At 44.0% G+C, this 21,760-nt stretch overlaps 1 pseudogene; it reads left to right on the forward strand.

Annotated features, from left to right (window-relative positions):
* The first annotated feature begins 5,980 nt into the window (after positions 1 to 5,980).
* LOC137375712 (putative nuclease HARBI1 pseudogene) lies at positions 5,981 to 6,844 on the forward strand (annotated as a pseudogene).
* The last annotated feature ends 14,916 nt before the right edge of the window (positions 6,845 to 21,760 follow it).

Here is a 21,760-nt window from a genome sequence, read left to right on the forward strand (position 1 = left end):
CTTTCACAGTACAATTACAACATTGAATATTGCAGTTCAAAGGAGAATACTATCACTGACTCACTGTCACGTTTGTCGCATGACGGCTTAGAAGTAGGCGGTGAAGGTGCAATCTTCCCAATAGGAGTCGTAGATGATGACTTTTCAATCACTGCAACTGAAATTGCAGCTGAAACTCAGAAAGACTCAGTGTTGAAAAGAGTCAATGAACAGACAATGAATCGATGAACAGAATTTGACCAATGTACAGATGAGGAACTGAAACTTGCACAATCATCGTAATGAGATGTCATGTGAATGGGGCTGCATTAAGTGGGGTCATACAGTGCTGGTACCTACTTCTTTGAGAGATAGGATTTTGGCAGAACTCCGTACTGAACACACAGAACATTCAGTATGAAATCCATAGTGTTACGAAAGTGCTTCCATTTTTTAATATTTTATCTTTTTGAGGACTTGTGTTAAAACTGAAAAGATTCCATGGATGTGTTTTTTTTTACCGAGTTCACTGAAAGGAAACTTGAGATATTGTTTGGAAACAACCTGTGCTGGAAATCCATGTGCTTTAAGCTCAATAAACAACAGAAACCTTGGTGACCTGGGGAAGATGTTTACAGACAAGCCACATGTCAAGGTTTATGGGGGCCAGGAGATTGACGTTCTGTTGGAGTGTGAACTGTTTTGAAGACAATTGGCGTTTTGCCTGCCAAGGAAAAAGAAACCACACAGCTCACCTTTTTCTCTGCCTCTTTGAAGAAACCTTGCAAAGATCCAGTGTGGGAGAGCTAAAATCCCTGGAGCTGCATCTCTCCTGAGAAGCTGGAAAACCCTGCCAGATTAATTCTCAGTGCCACCTGAAAAGAACTGCTTTAGAAAAGATCCCAGTGACTCGCCTCCGTATACCCGGACACCAGACAAAAAGGGATAACTGACTTCCATCCATATCTTCCCTTTTTTCTTCAAGAATTATCATGTATTTGGCCAAAGTATTCTTTTTTGTCTTTTTTATTGTAACAGATGTTACGACCAGGTGAGAAAGAGGTCTAGGGTTCCCTTCCAGCCTTTATCTAGTCTTACTGTAACAGGGTTTTTTTTTAACACGCTGTTTTTACCTCCCACTTGGTAAATCCTTGTTCACCACTATCCAATTATAAGGCAAAGAAATGAGCACAAACAGCCTTTCTTAGGTTTAAAGAAGAAAGGTGAAATTTTATTAAACTTAAACTCTAATTCGGTTGATGCCTACGGATACACGATGCGCCCATGCTAGCATGCATACATGATACACACATTGAGGCAATATTTGAAGAGTTTTTGTTATGGTCCTTTGTGCTCACTGTAGACTCCTTGATTGTAGGTTGATCTTGCTTTTTGTTGGGGCCCAGTATTCTTCTTAAACTTTGTTCACTGTAGGAGATTTTTCTCTCTTGGGGTTCATGTGTCTTCAGTCAGTTTTTGGAGTTCCTTGAGAAAGAGATAGAAGCAGACAGGAGGGGCTGTGGCGAGCTAAGAGAGGTCTTTTCAATCCAGGAGCCTTCTGATTTCTGGCAGTTCAAACAATCTACAATTCAGAAAAAAACCCAGACTGCCAAGCAAGTTAGTCATGTGACTAACTGGTTTGACCACGTCTGTTTGTGGATTGTATTGGAGCAGGGGATAGCTCCTTTGTTCCCAAACGTTGTCTGTTAATATGCAAAATTGTCTTTCCAGCCAGGGGCCTGGCAACCCCTTGTCACAGGCCTTCTCTTCTTCCCATAAGCAATTTGAAATTTAATGTCCATGTGGTGAAATTAATCTGCCTCATTCTTGGCAGGTGGGGGCCTGCATGACACAGACCTCTGCAGAGAGAATTTGTGGGGTTTTTTCAGTGTGTGTGTGTGTGTGGGGCGGGAGGGGGGGACTTAAAAAGGGAACTTTCATATTTCAATCTGTGTGTTAATGCTTTGCTTTGTTACTGGATAAGTCGTGTTTGATAATAAACTGATAAGTTTTGGCTTATTATAGAAACCTGGTTGGTGTATTTTATTCTGGGATGAAGAGTAGAGTATATGATTAACTGAATTGGTAACTGAGTAAATATTTTTAAAATATATGTTGTGACCTGTGAAGAAGTGGGACTAGAAAAGACAGTGTACTCCTCCCACCTCGGTCGTAACAATAGATAGAAGCTTTGTTTACTGGTCTGGTCTAGACAGTGACCTAGAAACATTGGATAGCAAATGTACTATCTGCCACAACTATAAACAAGCCGCCTAAAACACCTTTGCAATAGTCGTCATGGTTGCCCCGACCATTTCAAAATGTCCCTGTAGATCACGTGATCCCAGCAAGGGATGAACCAAAACATGAGCGCGATCAAACTTCAGTGTCTGGAGTACCAATTTTTGGAAAAGCGATAAGATCTTCTCTAAGTTCTGAACCTTATCCAAGCAGTCCAAAACCTGACTCTACACCAGAACCTGACTCTTTACCAAAACCTGTAAGGAGATTTGAAAGACTTTGTAAACCAGTAATTAAACTTGATTTGTAAATATAGCTAATTGTAGAAAAAAATACTTTTCTTTTAAAAGAAGAAGCAGTGTAATGTATTAGTATAATATGCCAATGGCATGATGATATTGTTAGGCAAGCCCCCTACCTGCCAAGAATGAGGAAAATTTATTTCGCCACATGAACCTTGATTTTAAACTGTAAAGAAAGAACTTGCTTTAAAAAACAATTGGAGACTTTGGCTGGAGAGAGACATTAGCATAGCAACAGACAAGTACTTCAAAGAACAATGGAGCTATTCCCTGCTCCAATTTAATACACAATGGACTTTTGATTAGCAGACGTTGAAGCATTCCAGGTTAACAACTAAGATGGCCGAATACACAAACTGACGTGGTCAGGCCAGTTTGGTCACATGACTAACTGACTTGGAGTTTTTTGAATTTGAGCTTCCAACAGGGAATTTGAGCTGTTAGCTCCTGGACTGAGGACACCTCTCTCCTGTCTGTTCTCATCTCACTCTCACCAGCTTCGGAAACTATTGAAGACATATAAACCCCAAGAGTCTCCTACAGTGAAAAAGGTTTAAGAAGAATACTGGGCCCCAACGAAAAGTAAGAGCTGTCTACAATCAAGGACTGTACGGCGAGCTAGAAACACAGAAACAGTAACAAGAAACCTCCTTTTAGAGATTGCCTAAAACCTCTCCATTTATTTTTCTTCTGCTCTTTTCTGCCCCTATTTGCATGTATGTATCGCATGTGCATGCTAGCGTGGGTGCATCATATATCCGTAGGCATTAACTGCATTTGAGTTTAAGTTTAAGGTTTATTATATTTCACTTTTCTTCTTTAAACCTAAAGAAAACCTGGTGTGCTCATTTATTTGCCTTGTAATTGGAAAGCTGTGAACAAAGATTCACAGGGGGAGCTCAAAACACAGTGTGTTTAAAATTAAACCTTGTTACAATAAGACAGGTGAAGAAGTAAAAGACCCCAGACATCTTTCTCACCTGGTCGTAACAATATTATGACGTAAATAAACACTTCCTTGAAATAGCCATGCTTGGTGTCCAATTTGTCTGTTAGTTCCACACAAATATATCACACATCAGAACTGGAAAAAGTTAGAGATGTCATCCTGGTAAACCTCCTCTGTACCTTCTCCAAGGTCTTGACATCCTTCCTAAAGTGTGGTGTCCTGAATTGTACAAAATACTGCAGTTGAGGCCTAACCGGTAATTTATAAAGGTTTAGCATGACGTTCGTGTTTTTTAAAATACAGCAATCAATTTTCTGAATGAACTTCACCTTAATATCTTACCATTGAAATTTTTTGTCCCTTTTTTGAAATGCATTTTACATTTTCCTTTCCCACTTGCTTAAACTGTTCACTTGTAACCTGGACCTCTGAATAATGTTACACTGCCAACAACATTAAAATGTCACAGGCAAGGGAATGTGCCAACAACTGGTGTTAATTCAGAGCTGTTTTGACACTGTTTAAGATTAAAGTATTTAAAGGGACAATATCTTAAAAAAAAGTGTTCTTTTGAGGAACAGAAAATATGATATGATCAATTTGATGGCACAACTTGCATCATCACATCATGCATTTGAAAAGAAACTATAAAAGGTTTGAAAATAGTTGTCATTGGAGGGAAAAAAACAAAGAAAATGAAACTGTTCCTGTCAATATTTTTACTGGAAAATATGGTGTAAATATCAACAAAGATATCTTGTAACCTATTCATATTGATTTTTTCATGAAAATTATTGACCCACTAATAGCTTAAGTAGCACCATGTTTATCTTGCACCCCCTGATCATATGGCTCAAGAGTGTCTGATATTTTCACACCTAACATTCCTATTGACATCTTCTTTGGCCTCCTTGTCTCGAGAGACAATGGGTAAATGCCTAGAGGTGGTCAGTAGTTTGTGGAGCAGCATCTGGAGTGGCTATAAAGGCCAATTCTAGAGTGACAGACTCTTCCACAGGTGCTGCAGATAAAATTGGTTGTCGGGGCTGTTACAGAGTTGGCTCTCTCCTTGCACTTCTGTCTCTTTTCCTGCCAACTGCTAAGTCTCTATGACTCGCCTCTCTTTAGCCCCGCCTTTATAGATCTGGTGATCACTGGCAACTGACTCCCACGACTTGTGGTCAATGTCGCAGGACTTCATGTCGCGTTTGCAGATGTCTTTAAAGCGGAGACATGGACGGCCAGTAGGTCGGATATCAGTGACGAGCTCGCTGTACAATGCATCCTTGGGGATCCTGCCATCTTCCAGGCGGCTCACATACAAGTGACTATTGACATACAAGTGAGATAAGCACTACCCTAAGGAGGACTATGACATTGGCTCAGATTAGGATGAACAGGTTAAAAGAGCTAATTAGAGACCTGGCTGAGTTACAGAAAGAAACAAAAACAGAAGAAAATTCCGGAGGAGGTAAAACAGGCAGTAGGCCAGATGAACAGAAGAAATGCTTCAGGCACATCTGAAATTGTTGCTGAAGAACTTAATGACCGAGTTGGCAAAAGAGCTTCCCCATCCAAACAATTTAGAGAATATATAAAATACTTCAAGTTTAATTTACAATCTGATGGTAAGAAAACATCTTGCGAGTAGTGACAATAATGTAATTGAATTTGATACTAGGACCGGAATTTTACCTGGTCAAATACGGCGTCCTCCGAGGTGGCTGAGGCGAAAAATGACAGCCGGTGATATCGGGTCAGGTCCCTGATGCCATGACGCCCAATCTCCATTTTACATAGGTCGGACGGCGGGTGAGATCGAGACGCCGTTCGACGTCCGATTTGCAGCAATTAAGGGCCATTTGAGGTACTCTACAATCCAACTGACAGCCATTTTACGTCGGCTGTCACATTTTATGTCTGGCAAACGAGTTGAATGGGGAGTCGGGAACCCGGCAACTTTAAAAGAACAGCAACCAGCGTGTTTGTGAGGGAGTTGGAAGTACTGGATTTTTCATGACTCTCTGATAGATTTGTGCGCTGTTTGCAAGGTTGGTGCTGTTTTTGCCAGATCACCAGGGTTCACCTGAGTGAATGAAATGCCTGGCAGGGTCACAGCATCACCGATTCATTCTGTGTAGGGGAGGGGGGTTGTGAGTGGCTGTCCTTGCAGCAGGCTACAAATGGCTGTCCTCATAACATCTCTGGGACACTGCAGCCATGGGAATTGTCCACTCTGTAGGCGGCTCATCAAGTAAGGAAGACTATGCCACAAGAGGGACAAGAGAAAAACTGGCCAGGGAAATCAGTAACCTGCTGGTCAAGTGCAGCCTGGTAATGGGGGAGGGGCAGAAGGTCACAGAGTGCACCGGGAGCAACCACCTGTGAAGAGACGGGTCTACCCAGTAGGCAGGGTGTACCACCCGCATTGAGCTTTCTGCAGCTGTCAGAGCGCCAGTGCTGAAGAAGACTATGCCTGTCCTGAGAGACTGTCACATCTCTGTGTGAGATGCTGGCAGTGGAGGATGCCTCCAACTGCGTGGGTAGCCATCCAATGCCGGTCGCACTAAAGCTAACTGTCGCTCTGAACGTCTATGCATCAGGTTCCTTCCAGGCTTCATCAGGAGACATGTGCGGAGTCTCACAGCCATCAGTACATCACTGCATTAAGGTGGTAACTGATGACATATTCAGGTGTGCCAACCAGTTCATCAAGTTCCAGACGGACTCCGTCAGTCAGGCTGAGAGAGCCAGAGGCTTCAGTGCCATCGCTGGGTTCCCCATAGTCCAAGGCATGATTGACTGCACACATGTGGCCATTAGAGCAGCTACAGCTCAGTCAGGGACCTTCATTAATCAAATTAACTCAATCAATGTGCAACTTGTCTGTGACCACCGTAAGAGTATATTGCAGGTGTGTGCTCGTTATCCAGAAAGCAGTCACGATGCAAATATTCTCCGGAACTCCGAGGTGCCAGCACTATTCAGCCACCCCGAGTGCCTGCAAGGATGGATACTTGGCGACAGGGGTTACCTGCTGAAGACATGGCTGATGACACCGGTGAGGAACCCCAGGAATGAAGCAGAGGAACGGTACCATGCGAGCTATGTGACCACTAAAGTCACCATAGAGCAGACCATAGATCTTCTGAAAAAGAGATTTAGGTGCCTGGATCACTCAGGTGGTGCCCTTCAGCATTCACCAGCAAGGGTATCTTGCATTGTTGTTGTTTGCTGTACCTTACATAACCTGGCGCTGCAGAGGGGGGAGGCCCTGGAAGATGATGACATTGTTCAACGTGAGGCATCCTCAGATGAGATTGGTGAAACAACTGAGGAGGAGGGGGCACAGCCACCTGAATGGCGAGGGTGAGGGAGCCAGAGGTTTGCGGGAGTTGACTGCCAGTGAGGCCTAGGAGGCTCTAATACTCAGGCGTTTCTCCTGAACGGAGGCTCATCATCTAGCAACTAACATCAGTCTGAAATGAGGCATTCACAAGATCTGAAAATGCAAAAACACTCATCTGCAGGTGGAAATCTCAGCTGCAACGGCCCACCTTTCCCTCGAACACCACAAGACCTGAATGTGCCACCTCCCCAAGATGGCCTAAAACATCATTATTGACTTCTGACAGATGAAAATGCCAAGTGAAAAATTTAATAGTTTTTTAGTGAAGTATAACAGCAAATAAATATTTACAAATCGCACCAGTGACCCCTCAATGCACTAATTGTGATTTTTTGAAACATTTGCGAGTGCTCATGCATGTGGACGACCCCTTGTCATCAGCCAAGGCAGAGACAGGTGGCTGTTCAGGATGTCCCGTGGCTTGGGATGACTTTGGCGGGTGTCCTCTGCCTGCCCAAGGCCGTGTGGGCTCCGTCATGTTGATGTGACCCTGAACAGTCTCTGACACCCTGGGATTATGAGGTTTTGATATCACTGGCAGAGGAGATAAAGAGTTGCTGAATCCATCAGGAGCGTGCTGAGAGGAGCCCCCATATGCATTCTGCTGCTGCTCCTGTGCCCTGTTGAGGGTCAACCCTCCCTGCTGACCTCAGAGGGATGGGCAGCTTCCAGATGTTGCAGGAGCCTCGACAGCTCACTAAGGCACCGCTCCATGGAGCTCACTTTCTCTGTGAGGTTCTGCAGGGCCTCCAGGATTGGGCCCTCCACTGCAGCCGCCAATCTGTCAATGGAGGACACCAGACACGCATCGAACAGGGACTGTGCGTTACTCATGGTCTGGATGGGGATCTTCAAAGTCTGAGCCAGAGCAAGCAATGTCTCTGGTAACTCCGCCAGATCTCCACGCACCTCATGCGACACCTGCAGCATCTCCCACCGAATGGATGTCATCAGAGGCTCATCATCAACATGGGGCTCAGCACTGGCCTGGCCTCCCACAGTCCTGCGAGTGTCAGAGGCTTTGGCCGGTACTGCCTCTGGCAGCTGGTCCGGCACTTGTGCGGTGCTGGCACCAGGTTGTGACCACGAATCTGAGGATGCTAACAGCCCAACCGAGGTGACTATTTCTGAGCTGACGCTTGGTGTGGGGAAAGGATGTGCCACTGCACCCTCTGAGGTCCCCTCCTCCTCCTCAGAAGTGGACGGATGTACTCCAGAGACACCGCCGTGTTTCACCTGCAGGGTAAAAAAGAATAATCAGCTGTGATCAGCACTCCTGACTGAAGGACATGTCATTGACTGCAGTGTAGCCACACGTTTGTGACTTTGACCTTGTGAGAAACCTTCATTGCTTGATCCAAGCCGCCCATCCCCCATCTCCCCCTCGACCACACTCTGGAGAACTCACCATCCTGGCCAGGTGCTCCGGCCTCACCATTGGCTATTGAGCGTCCTCCGTCCTCCCCTGCAAGCATCAATGCCTCCTCCTCCATTCTGGCGAGAAAGGTGAGGTTGGCCATCCTGCCACTGGTCTGGGCCCTTTCTCGGGCATTCTGTGCCCTCTTCTCCTGTGGAGACACATGACAATTAGTTCAGTCCCTTGACTTGACCGCGCACCCACTCACCCCTTGTGCTAAATGCTGCATCTGGAACCAATGCTAGTGAAGTGCACGGTTGGCACATCTCTGGACCATTGCCTTGCCTCAGCCGCCTGGAGGAGGACATGCAGGGAATCTTCAGAGAACCTGGATGCCATGCGGTCACAACTCTCTGCCATTGCCGCAAGCAGGTTCTGGTCTGAATTGGATATATTAATGTTTACTGGATGGGTCGCGCCTTTAATTCCTGTTGCACTCCTTTCACCCTCAGGCAGTTCTATTCCTTCTTCTAATATGCTGCCCCTCCCAACGTCCTCCTTGCTGCAGGTAAGCCTGTCAGAGCCACAAAGGTTGCTGAAAGCCCTTTTAAATGGCTTTTAGCAACTGCTTCCGGCTCTAGCCCCACCCCCGCCGACGCTCCTCCTCTTGACCGCGCGTGCCCTTTTATGTCAAAAATATGTCGCCGAGTCGCTAATTGGTTAGTTAGCGCTTGATCGGGGCGGCAGCTAGGTGCAGACTTCGGCACCTGCTTCCGCCTCCCGGAACACAGAGCTGCCGACAAAGGTAAAATTCCAGCCTAGGTTTCAGAAGGAATAGGGAGAGTTTTAGACCAAGTTCTTAAATTTAAGTAAAGCGATCTTCAAAGGGATAAGAAATGAATTGACTACAGTAAACTGAGCTGAATTGTTGATGGGTAAACCTACAAACAGTGGGGCCTATTCAAAGAACCAACTACATAACCAGGCATATACTTCTCAAAAGCAAATGCTCCACTTGTGCAGTTAAGCAGCCATTGTCCACAAATGAGGTAAGAGATAATATCAAGCTTTAGAAAAAGGCAATTCAAGGAAAATTGGAAATCTAGCAGCCTGGAAGAACTATAATATACTTGGTAGAACTGATTTTAATTGGTTGCTGTGAAGATGCTGAATTGCTGCAGTCAAACTTTGTAAGTACCGAACTATTTTACTAAGTGCATCTACCAGGTATTTTTTGAGATGGTAGTTTTGCTTCATTTTTGAAGTTTTCTCCTGCTGCCCTCTCCCTGCATCATTCACAATCGAGTCAAGAAGGTACCAATGCAGCTATAAAACCAGCTTATACGGCACCCAATAATGACTCCCATTCTGTCTCCTTCCTTCAGTTCCATTCAGTTCCCAATCCCAGTTGTACTGTTTTGGTGAGGCATAGCTGGGGGAAGGATTTGACCATCTGTTTGACCTGCACTGCAGAGAAGATGCATAGCTGGGCAAGACCTGTATGGGAGAAACACAGGAAGAAGCGGGGTATTAAGGTAAGATTTCATATCTACTAAGAAAAATCCTTTTCTATTTTATAATATTCTGTATATTTCATAGGTATTTTCATAAATTCCTGGTAAACATCTTTTATTTTATTTGTCTTTCAGTAATATTAAACATTAGATTGCCCTCCCTCTCATACTAGTGTATGACTGGCCAGCGGAACTCGAACCTGAATTGACAGAAATGATAATATGAGGATGTCAAATACTGAACAGTCCCGACAGTCGCCATGAAGTTGACATGGTTACATCAAATATCATTAGTGCCATTGAGAGTCATGGTACAGTGAGTTAGAGCATTGGCTTCTTCTGCCTTTGCGTTTTATAACTTGGGTTCAACAGGCTGATATGAAGCATGCTAGAGTTCCATTGTGTGGTATGCTGTTTACTTGCCAGCCAGGTATTTCACTGTATTTTTCGTACCATTCCTGGTTGAGAGAATGGGCAGAAGCCTTCTCCAGGCCACTGCCAACACTGTGTTGAATATGTCTGTTAGGATGTTCATGAGGTTTAATCTCTGATTTTTCTTTCCTATGACAGGGAGGCACTTTGGTAACTCATGGACAATTATAGACACATTCTTACATCTAAGCATTAAACCTGGGTTCTAATACTCCAAGAAGTTCCTCAATATTGTGTCCTGAGTGTCAACTTGCCCTTTCACTTGTTTCATGATGAATGTCAATGCATCCATTGGGTGATTTGCAATGGGTGGATGTGCAGTTGAAGAACTCTTTAATGCAAAGAGGAAAAGGGAGATTGGTGGGAGCAGGCAATTTGGAGGATTTGCTTTGTGATGATTTCCTGTGTGAGTCAGCACTAACTGAACTTTCACATTGTTAGGGCATCGCAGGTAGTAATGTATGTGGCTGATCTGACGATGGGTGCCCCATCTTCATATGCTTCCTCTTCCTTTTCGATGTTGTCCTTATCTGAAGATTAGTGCTGAGTGCCTTCATCCTGCTCTATGCTGTGCAATGTTGTGCAGGATGCAGCACGCCGCTAGTATTCTGGACACTCTTGCCAGCGAGTACTGAAGGATGCCTCCAGACCTATATGTTTCCAGTCAAGCCCTGAAAGGAACCAGAGGCAAAAGAATTGAGGGCTGTGGTGCCTTTCACAGCCACTGGTAATACATGGCTGCCAGGTCCAGCAGATCTTCTTCCAGGAGACAGCAATTGTCTACCACCACCTTAAATGACAACCTCAGCCTGAGGAAACACTGCTCTTCTGAGGGGTCAAGGTAGCTGAGCCGCTGTCTGTACACCCTGTTACGTGAGGCCTGCCTCTTGTGACCTTGGCTCCTCTCTTGCACACCTCACTCCTGTTCACGTGCTGATCCCACCAAAAATACTTAATCACGGCCATGGAGGAAATTGTCTTCCTCTTCTGTAATATTGTCAACCACATTCAACATATCTCACATGCTGATCTGGTCAGTTTGAAATGCTCCCAAGTTTTCAAAAAGCTGCATCAATGCAAAAACTCTCTGCCAAACATTTGCCAGAGGGAACTGAGACATCAACTCTAATAAGTGAGCCTTTATTCAGATGGGGCAATCGTAACTTTAAATACCCACCTGAACAGCAGCTCAATTTCGCCTCCATTTCACGAGTCAGTTTCCCAAGTCCTGGGAAACCCGTGCTGGAGATGTTAAATTTAAAGCTAAATAAAATTCAATGCATAAAAACCTCATTAATGTCTCATATAGACGTCAATTGCTATGATAAGCACACGTCCACCTGTACAATTAAAGTCTCGACAGCAGTGAGTAGGTCACTCGCAGACATCCAAACAGGCTTTCATTAAACCGAAAATGGGCATGTCAGTCTCAGATTGCAGTCATGATCTAAAAACAACTTATTTTAACTATCCACCTGCTCAGAACTCATCCATTCTAGAGGGTTAAGATCCCCCTAAAATGCTTCAGTTATTAAATTATCTTTGCTGTGATATTTGGCTCAGCTGGTAAACTCAGTTGGGTCAAAAGTCCATGGTCATTCTGATGCACTCTCACATAACTCTAGTAGTGTATGGTAGAAGGGCTATAAATTAGTCTGGGATCCTGAAGCACAAAGTCCCAGCTTTGCCCAGAAATTACTTGTGGACCTGGTTGGGTGGGCACTAATGTAAAAGGGGGCAAAACCAGGTCTGGGGACTTCTAAACCAGAACGTCCTGCACCCAGAACCCAATATGCCAAAAGGATGCATGAATGCTAGCCTACACAATGGCAGTTGTGAGACCCACCTGGGGTGCAGACCTGGGTCCTGGCCTGGATGCCCGAAGGAGTTAATAATTATTGATTAATTTCTTGACTCCTTGTCTTGTATGGGTTAAGTATGGGAAGTTCCCAGGGGGGGAGGGGATGGTACTCCCCTCAATTTGATGCACGTGAGCCTCTTCTGTGATTCCTGGCCTGTCTGCAAAGATTGGCTTTTCATAGTGCAGTCACCCACCCATTATATTTGAATTAGGAGACCTAACCCTGAACCAACAAATTTTGCAATTATGAAATTATACATTCCCACATTTTTGTTTGTGGTTTGGGAATATTGAAGATAAGCTTTTTTATGAGAGGAGTAATTTTGAGCCCGAATGTACTAATTTCCTCTCTCTCTACTTTTAAACTGTTTCAATACTGGAAGATTTTTTTTTATTTTTGTGCCAAATATTTTTACTTATACTCAATCCTACAGTTCTCTTTAAACTCCTTACAATCCTTTAAACCTACTACACAAAATTCCTGTACTCCTCCCAGAGTTGTCCTCCAGATTTTGTTTATCATCAGTATGTATGTATCTTACACATTTAATTTTGTAAGTGTTTCATTATGTGTTTCACATTACATCAACAGAAATTTCAGCAGTATTTCACGGTAATTTCTTTTAGTGCATACCTTATTCTTTTGAAGTTTGCCTTAAAAACATCATGGGGTCTATTACCCATAGGCCTCTGAGCCTGGTGTAAATACTGGGAGCTGTGATGTCCTCTGGACTGGAGTGAGGTAGTTTGGTATAGGATCTGAGTCAAAGATAGAGAGACAAAGACTACAGCAGCTGAACATAAAGGCTTCTCTTTTTATGCTGTCATAGTTTCACTTTGACTTTGCTACCATGTGTTTTTTTTTATTTCCAAAATATACTTTATTCATAAAAATCTGTAAAAATTACATTGCCAAACAGTTTCCAAACAGCACCAAAAAATACAAACATTGCAAGGGAGATCAGTTTCCTTCAATACTGTCATGAGTTTCTTCCCAACCCTTCCGTTTCACAATTGTCATGTCAATTACAGTTTTACATTTACAGCAATGCAGAATATTAAAGATACAGTTCGAGGGGTTTCCCATGGATCCAGCCCCTCAGTCCAGCTTGGTGGGGGAACCTTACACTGTGGTCTTTCCCCATTGAGCCTTTGCTGCGGCTGCCCCAAGCTTTAGTGCGTCCCTCAGCACGTAGTCCTGGACCTTGGAATGTGCCAGTCTGCAACATTCGGTGGTGGACAACTCTTTGCGCTGGAAGACCAGCAAGTTTCGGGCAGACCAAAGGGCGTCTTTCACCGAATTGATAGTCCTCCAGCAGCAGTTGATGTTTGTCTCGGTGTGCGTCCCTGGGAACAGCCCGTAGAGCACAGACTCCTGTGTTACAGAGCTGCTTGGGATGAACCTTGACAAAAACCACTGCATCTCTTTCCACACCTGCTTTGCAAAGGCACATTCCAGGAGGAGGTGGGCGACCGTCTCTTCCCCACCACAGCCAACGCGGGGGCACTGTGCGGAGGGGGCGAGACTTCGGGTGTGCATGAAGGATCTGACGGGGAGGGCCCTTCTCACCACCAGCCAAGCTACGTCTTGGTGCTTGTTTGAAAGTTCTGGTGATGAGGCATTCCGCAAAATGACTTTGACGGTCTGCTCAGGGAACCATCCGACAGGATCCACCGTTTCCTTTTCCCGTAGGGCCTTGAGGACATTCCGTGCAGACCACTGCCTGATGGACCGGTGGTCAAAGGTGTTTTTCCGCAGAAACTGCTCCACGAAGGATAGGTGGTACGGCGCCGCCCAACTGCATGGTGCGTTCCGCGGCAATGTGACCAGGCCCATCCTTCGCAACACCGGGGACAGATAGAACCTCAGCACGTAGTGACACTTGGAGTTTGCGTACTGGGGATCTACACATAGCTTGATGCAGCCGCACACGAAGGTGGTCATCAGGGTGAGGGCCACGTTGGGTACATTTTTCCCGCCCATGTCCAGAGATTTGAACATCGTGTCCCTCCGGACCCGGTCCATTTTAGATCCCCAGACGAAGCGGAAAATGGCTCGGGTGACTGCCACGGCGCAGGAGTGGGGTATGGGCCAGACCTGCGCCACGTAGAGCAACAACGTGAGCGCCTCGCACCTGATGACCAGGTTCTTACCCACAATGGAGAGAGATCGCTGCCCCCACATGCCCAACTTTTGTCGTACCTTGGCTACTCGCTCCTCCCATGTTTTGGTGCACGCCCCGGCCCTTCCGAACCATATCCCCAGCACCTTCAGGTAATCTGACCTGACGGTGAAGGGGACAAAGGATCGGTCAGCCCAGTTCCCAAAGAACATGGCCTCGCTCTTGCCGTGGTTAACTTTGGCTCCCGAGGCCAGTTCGAACTGGTCGCAGATGCTCATCAGTCTGCGCACGGACAGCGGATCCGAGCAGAAGACGGCGACGTCATCCATGTACAGGGAGGTTTTGACCTGAGTGCCTCCGCTGCCTGGGATTGTCACCCCTCTTATGCTCGCATCCTTCCTAATAGACTCAGCAAAGGGTTCAATACAGCAAACAAACAAGACCGGGGACAGAGGACAGCCCTGTCTGACTCCAGATTTGATCGGGAAACTTTCAGATTCCCACCCGTTGATTGACACTGCGCTACTGATGTTTGTGTAGAGCAGTTGGATCCAATTGCAGATTCCCTCCCCAAACCCCATTTTGGAAAGCACGTCCATCATGTAGGTGTGCGATATCCTGTCAAAAGCCTTCTCCTGGTCCAGGCTGATGAGGCAGGTGTCCACCCTCCTGTCCCGTACGTAGGCGATCGTATCCCTGAGTAGCGCGAGACTATCAGAGATCTTCCTGCCGGGTACAGTACAGGTCTGATCGGGGTGAATCACCAACTCCAAAGCAGACTTGACTCGACTGGCTATGACTTTGGACAGAATCTTGTAATCAACATTAAGCAGTGAGATGGGCCGCCAATTTCTGATTTCCTACCATGTGTGTTCTACAGCAGTCTCTAGAGTACACAATGCACAATGCAATTGCAATTTCAAACACTCCACCACTACATCCCTTCCCTTCTTAGTAAATGAGAGACATGGCACATTTCAATGGTTTGTTTCTAAAACTGTAAATGATAAATTTAAACATAAATAGTTCACTTTGTAACATAGTCACATAATTATGGTGGACGTTTTCTCTCACGAGTAGGATATCATCTGACATCAGATGTAGTCTCATTTGACTCATGTTCTTCATCTGAGGTGTCGATGTCGGAATCAGATCCAATGCTTGCAAGTGGTGTTTTCAGTGCTTTGAAGATTTGTGAACTGCACTTAGCAGTGATCATTGATCCTTTTGTGTTGGTCACAACAAATGGTTGGATGTCATAAGGCGTTGTTTGTTTTCCAATATAACTATCGAGTTTCACAGGTACTTTATTTGTAGCTTTAAATTTCATGTTTCGCTCCACATTTTCTTTCATTCGATCCTTCTGTTCTTGATCGTGTTCACATATAGGTTGATCATTAGCTCTGCAGGGTAGCTCAGGAAGACATGTGCACATGGGATGTGCAAAAATGAGTGTAGCTGGAGGTTTTTCAGTGGTCAAGTAAGGTGTCGCCTTGTAGTTAGTATGTTTGGGGTCATCCACCTCTACATTGGCTACATTCTGTCGCCTTTTTGCTGCGGTACGCATACGTGGCACCCTTCTATTGGTATTGGTCTTAGTTGATTATGCTGATGATCGACAAACATGAGCAAAATGGTTGGGTTTTCCACAGGCTTTGCACTGTTTACCAGTAGCAGGACACTCTGTCTGGTGTGGGTAAGCACCATCACAGTGGAAACATTCTTTGGATAAGTCACAGATCTGTTTGTGAGACAGCTGTGGTTGCTTTGCAGGTGGTTTCCTGGCACATGAGCAATGAATACTGTTCACAGGAGTTGAAATTGGAGTGTAGTAGTTAATGTTACCAGCCTCAACTTCAGTAGCTCGGGACTTTGACAGTGATAGTGATCTTGCTATCCAACAGCTCTGCCAGCTTTCTGTCTTTCTCACGTGCTTTTCATCGTAGTAGATTAGGGAGTTAGCCTTTGATTATTTGTGTTTTATTTCCTGTTCGACATGTTCAGCATTGCTGAAATCACATTTGGTTGCTGGTTGCCTCAAACGCGCACAATATTGGTCAATTCTCTCACTTGCTTCTTGCTTAGTGCGTCAGAGGACAATGGTTTTGTATATAGTGTTTGTCTTAGGCATAAAGTATGTCGTCAGTTCCTATTTTGCTGAGTCGTAGTGATTTTGCTCAGGCGTAAATGTCTCAAAGATGTCTTCTAATTCTTCACCTTCATAGTGTAGACGTAAGGCCTTTTTTCTTGCGTTGTCTGTGATTGCAAAACCTGCCATCAGCCTTCAAAGAGCCGCATCCACTTTTGCCAACGTGGGGATACGGATGGTGGCTCTGAATGCACATCAAAAGGTAGTAGATTGGGCAGAGACAATACCATAGTGATCAGCAACACACTGATAAGGAATCTGGGATCACGCTCCTTATTAGAGGAAACTCCTCTGCAGTGATCTCGAGATTTTTTTTTTGATTGAATGGTTATTATGGAGAGCTCAGTATGTGAGTATACACTGTAGTAGCTTCCTGTGTGTGCCTAACACAGTCTCAAAATTAAAATACTGGGCTGAATTTTACAGACCCCCCCCAACGTCGGGAGTCGTGGTGTAGGGGTGGGGTGGGGCCAGAAAATGCCACCAGGAGAGGGCCGGCACACACCCCAACGCCGGAAGAGCCCGGCAAATATTGTCGGCAGGGCGAGGCCTCATGGCCGCCCCCTGCACCCCTCCCAACCACTCGGCGACTGGACAACAATTTAAATATTTAAATAAATTTAAATCAATGAATTAATTATACTTACATCCCCGGCGTCTGTCCCGGTGTGACCTTCATGGCCGGCACTCCCGCGCCTTCGGATCCCCGTCCATGAAACAAGGTGGAACACTGGTTGGGGGGTGGGGGGGGGGAAGGAGGTACATTTCTCAGTGCGGGGGCGGGGGGAGGGGGTGGAAAAGGGGTCAAAGAAACATCATTGGTGTAGGGGATGATGGGAAGAGATTTAGGTTAAAGTTTATGCACTTTGGGGGGAAGGTCAGGGGGTCAAGGTAAGTATTTTGGGGGCGTGGAGAGGGCAAATAATTAATTTTATGGTTATTGAGGGAGTGAGAGAGGAGCAAAATAAATTTATTTAATTTTTTCATTAACTGTTTCTTTAAATATTTAAATTGAAGGGTAGGGCTCAAAGCCCTTTGAAAATGGCACCAACGTACAGGCAGCTGACGCCATTGCCGGGGATGGACTGCCCACCCCCTCTACGTCATCAGGGTGGGGGGGGGGGGGGGCGGCAGCCCCAGCTATTTAAATGAGCCACTGCGCTTAATATTGTGGCGGCTCCACAACCTGCGGCCCGAATGGGCAAGTTGCTATTGTTTTCACCTGTCACTGATTTCAGCATCACGAGTATAAATTTCAGCCCACTGTCTGTGAAAATAGACAAAAATCTTCAAAATTTTCATACCTGGAAGCAATGTTTCTTTTTTTTTCATTCTTTTTTTTGTTTACCACATTGCCATTGAGATGTCCTTGGGACTGGAGTGAGGTTTAGCCGAGTTTGGAAGAGGATATGAGGGAAAGATAGAGACACAAAGAGTGCAGCAGCTGAACATAAAGGCTTCTCTTTTATTCTGTCCCAGTTTCACTTTCACTTTGCTAGCATGTGCGTTCTACAGCAGCCTCTAGAGTACACAATGCAATTTCAAAACACTGCAACACTACAGGATCCACACGTCTGACCTCCGGTGCTGATCAAGGGGAGGTCATCCTGGGCTGGTACACAAGCCAGTAGTTGTGTGTCTTCCCCAGGAGGCTTGGAATCATGGCAGAGTGTGTGATATCTGTGGTGGGTAGGCCCTGCAAAGGGGGCCAAACTTTACCTGGAGAACATTTTTTTGGGGGGTGATGGGAAGGTTTGTGGCTATGCCATAGATCCCATTCAGTATTCTGACACACCACTAGTCCACCATACTGTGAGCTCTGCCTCGGACCCCAGAATTGTGGTGGGGAGTGTGGCAGGAAGAATGATGATTTTTGGCCCGGACATATTTTTGGCCTGATTCTAACTGGTGCAGATAATGAGATAATCTAAAATTTAGTCATATTGCGATTACTAGTCCCCAAGGGCTAGAAGACTTCTATATTAAGGATGCCTACCTGATCACTTGCAAGAAGCAGACCTAGGTGCATAATTAACACCTTGTACTGTTAATTCTGTCCTCCCCTGCTTGTATGCTCAGGCCAGACTATTTCAGTTTGTGTCATCCCTGGGATGTCAATTTCCCTTCTTTAATTTCAAAATTCTCCTGAACATATATAGCTACCTCTCCTCTTCTGTTTTCTCTATTGTTGCAAACATCTTATATCCCCGAATATTGAATTAATTTACATCTTATAGGTCTGTGTATCCTCCTTTCCTGCTATATATGCATCTAACTTGAGTATTTTATTTTGAACGCTTCCAGTATCTAAATGTAGCCACTTAAGCCGAGATTTTCTGATCATCCTCATTTTAATGCCAGTAATGACTCACTAAAATCAATGGGTTACAACAGTATCAGAACAATACCAATCTGAAAATCTAGGCCTAAATGTAGTGTTTGGACCATTCTGGAGTTCTGTTGCTGATGAACATGTATTGATGAACAGAAAAATTGATGGACCCTTTCCCCAATGCAGCTGGAAGATTCATTGAGTTGCCAGAGTCAGATTGCAGGAGGGCATTGCGCATTCACAGTGAACAATAATTGAACCAGGAGAGAAGTTCTTGTGCATATCTGAACACCTGTGTGCCGGGCACAAGACTAAATTTGTAACAGTTTACAAATGTTAATTAATTTTTCAGCCATTTTAAATTTTATGTGCGACAATATTTATATTTTTTATAATTTTGGTTGTTTTATACATGTAAGTGGTTTTGTAACTTTTTTTCAAAACAAGTTTGGAAAAATGTTAAATCATAATTTTGTAAATTAATGCATTGCTTAAAATCTGTTCCTTTGTAAAACAGATCATGGAGGCCCCAAGTTAAACTGTTGGCCTGTACTAATTTATCTGATCACTACATTACAAGACTGCGTAACCACAATTCAGCTTGGTGATCCTGAATAAAAGAAGAGAAATACGGCTGGGGATCCTGGTCTTGATCACAATCAGTGGCCCTTGCTGAGAAATGTACATTTGGTGAGAATAGGACTGGGATCAGCTGTGATGTCGCCCATAGTCAAATATCATCTATAGGTTCAGATAGGAAGAATAACTACCTATATGATGGAGCAGAGGGTTGTGAGTATCTTTGGAGCTGCATCACATCAAGACACAATGTCTTCTGGAGAAGAGGGAAGTAGATTGGGTGGAATAAAAGGAATTGCATCCCCATAGAATAAAAAAAGGGAAGTTGGAAAAGAATGATTTTAATATTTCAAGAACAAAGTTTGAGAAAACTAATGCAGACATTTATGTGTGTTAATGTAACTGAAAGTATTTGAACAAATTAACAACTGTCATGAAAATGTAAATGTTCCTCACAGAGATTTCCTGTGAAATATCACACTCAGAAGCAAACCTATCACCACAGAGAATGAAAAGCCCTTAAATCATTTTGCTAACATATGTCTTCTTTATACCCAATTCTCAGTGTATTGAAATTCACAATATGAGATTCAGCAGCACTACTTTACTCGCACTGACAGTGGGAATTTAGATAAACATATATTAAGTATTTCAAAAAAGAAAGAAATTCCGTTTACATAGCAACTGTCACAATCTCAGGACATCCTAAAGCACTTTATAGCCAATGAAGTAAATTTCAGTTAATTCCTCTTAATTGAAAGTATATCTCCATAACAGTAATAACTGATCCCTGATCATTTTGCCAACTATTTTTACATTACCTAATGTAAACTTGCCTTTTACAATCATATCTGGTTCCGTATTGAATTGTTCAATATCTCACCTATAATGCTTGCTTCTTTAAATACTGCATTATGAATAATTCTAATAGAAAATCAATAAGTTGCAAAAATGCTAAAATTGTCAAATTAATTTTATTTTCACTTCTGTCTGTACTACACACCTTCTCCAGGAAATTGGATTAACTGTTTTGCAGCTCCCAGTCTTCTGCCAATGTCATTTTATAGCCAATTGTTCAGAGTTGCAGGACAGTGTGGTTCTTGTGGGTGACTATATCTCCCATTGCTCCTCTCTTCCTGTGGAAGCTACTTGGCCTCCACTCAGACCTCCCCAAAGAAGCATATTTGGGATCAGGGGCTTAGCATGTGGGAGATGGTGGACATGAATAACTGCTTGGTGGCCTATTGTGAAGCTCCAAACTGTGCTGGATCCATCAAAATTATTTTGAAACAGTGAAGCTTAATGAAAAATTTAACATTTTTACGATATTAATGCTTGGCTAAAATTGCGATAAGCTTTCATTTATGAGGCAACTCATCATGGCATCCTTGCAGAACAAAAGTAAGTCTAATTTTGCATCAGAACTAGTAGAACAAGAGCTAACTGAGCAAACAATAGTGTTATTTTGTGGGTTTGAAGCTCTTGAGGTTGAGCATTCTGTCTGGGTCAGGATGACATGAGTTAAATGCAATTCCTCTGAGTAGTTATCCAGAGAAATTCCCAAGTCAGTTGGAGTGCCAGAAAGTAGTAATTTACCTGCCCGGCACACTCGATAACTTTGATTTCAAGTTTGAAGTTATCCGCGTCCAAAATGAATTTCCTGCTCTCCGGTTTTAACAGCTCTGAAGGGAAATTGTGGGAGCTTTTACTTTGAAAAGTGATAATAGTAAAACATTGTGTGCTGTTCAAATCCAAAGTCTAATTGTTGTTAATTGAACACAGCCATAGGTCAATTATAGTTTAATGGTTATTTCTGAAGAATTGTGAATTGCTTGCAGCTTTCAGGCATCAGGTCAGTTAAGTACTCATTGCCTGTCGTTTTCTCTTTATATTTCAGGATTGCTTTGTATTTGCATCAAAGCGTAACACTTTGAAGTATGACATATTTGTACTAAGCTCAAAACTTCTCCATATACTTGTAAATCTCATGTAGCATTGCTCATGATGAGAGGTTAGCTTGTTCCAAGAGGACAGTGCAAAATTGTGTCTAGGGGATGAATCCACAATTGAAGTGAAAATATTTAGAAAGAGGTTTGTATGAATTCTGGCCAGGGACAGTGAAACAAGTGGTTTTGATCTTATCATAGAAATTTGCATCACAGAAAGACATCATCTGGACCATTGTATCTATGCCAGTTCTTCGCTAGAGCAATCCAAAATTAATCTCACTACTCCACACTCTCCCAATAGCTGTGTATCTTTCTCTGGTCTAAATATTTATCCAATTTTCTCTTAAAAGGTACAATGTGTCTGCATGGACCACATTCTGTGCCAAAGAATTCCATGATCCAACAACCCTCTGTCCTTACTTTCTTAATGACAATTTTAAATCAATGACTTCTCATCACTGAGTTCCAACTTGAGGAAATTATCTTTCTCTACTCACGCTATCAATATGCTTCATAAGTTTTAAAACCTTTATTAAAGCTCCTCTTAGCCTTCCCGGCTCCAATGGAAATAGTCCCAGTTTCTC

This window comes from Heterodontus francisci, chromosome 12, assembly GCF_036365525.1.
Source record: "Heterodontus francisci isolate sHetFra1 chromosome 12, sHetFra1.hap1, whole genome shotgun sequence".
Classification (NCBI taxonomy): domain Eukaryota; kingdom Metazoa; phylum Chordata; class Chondrichthyes; order Heterodontiformes; family Heterodontidae; genus Heterodontus; species Heterodontus francisci.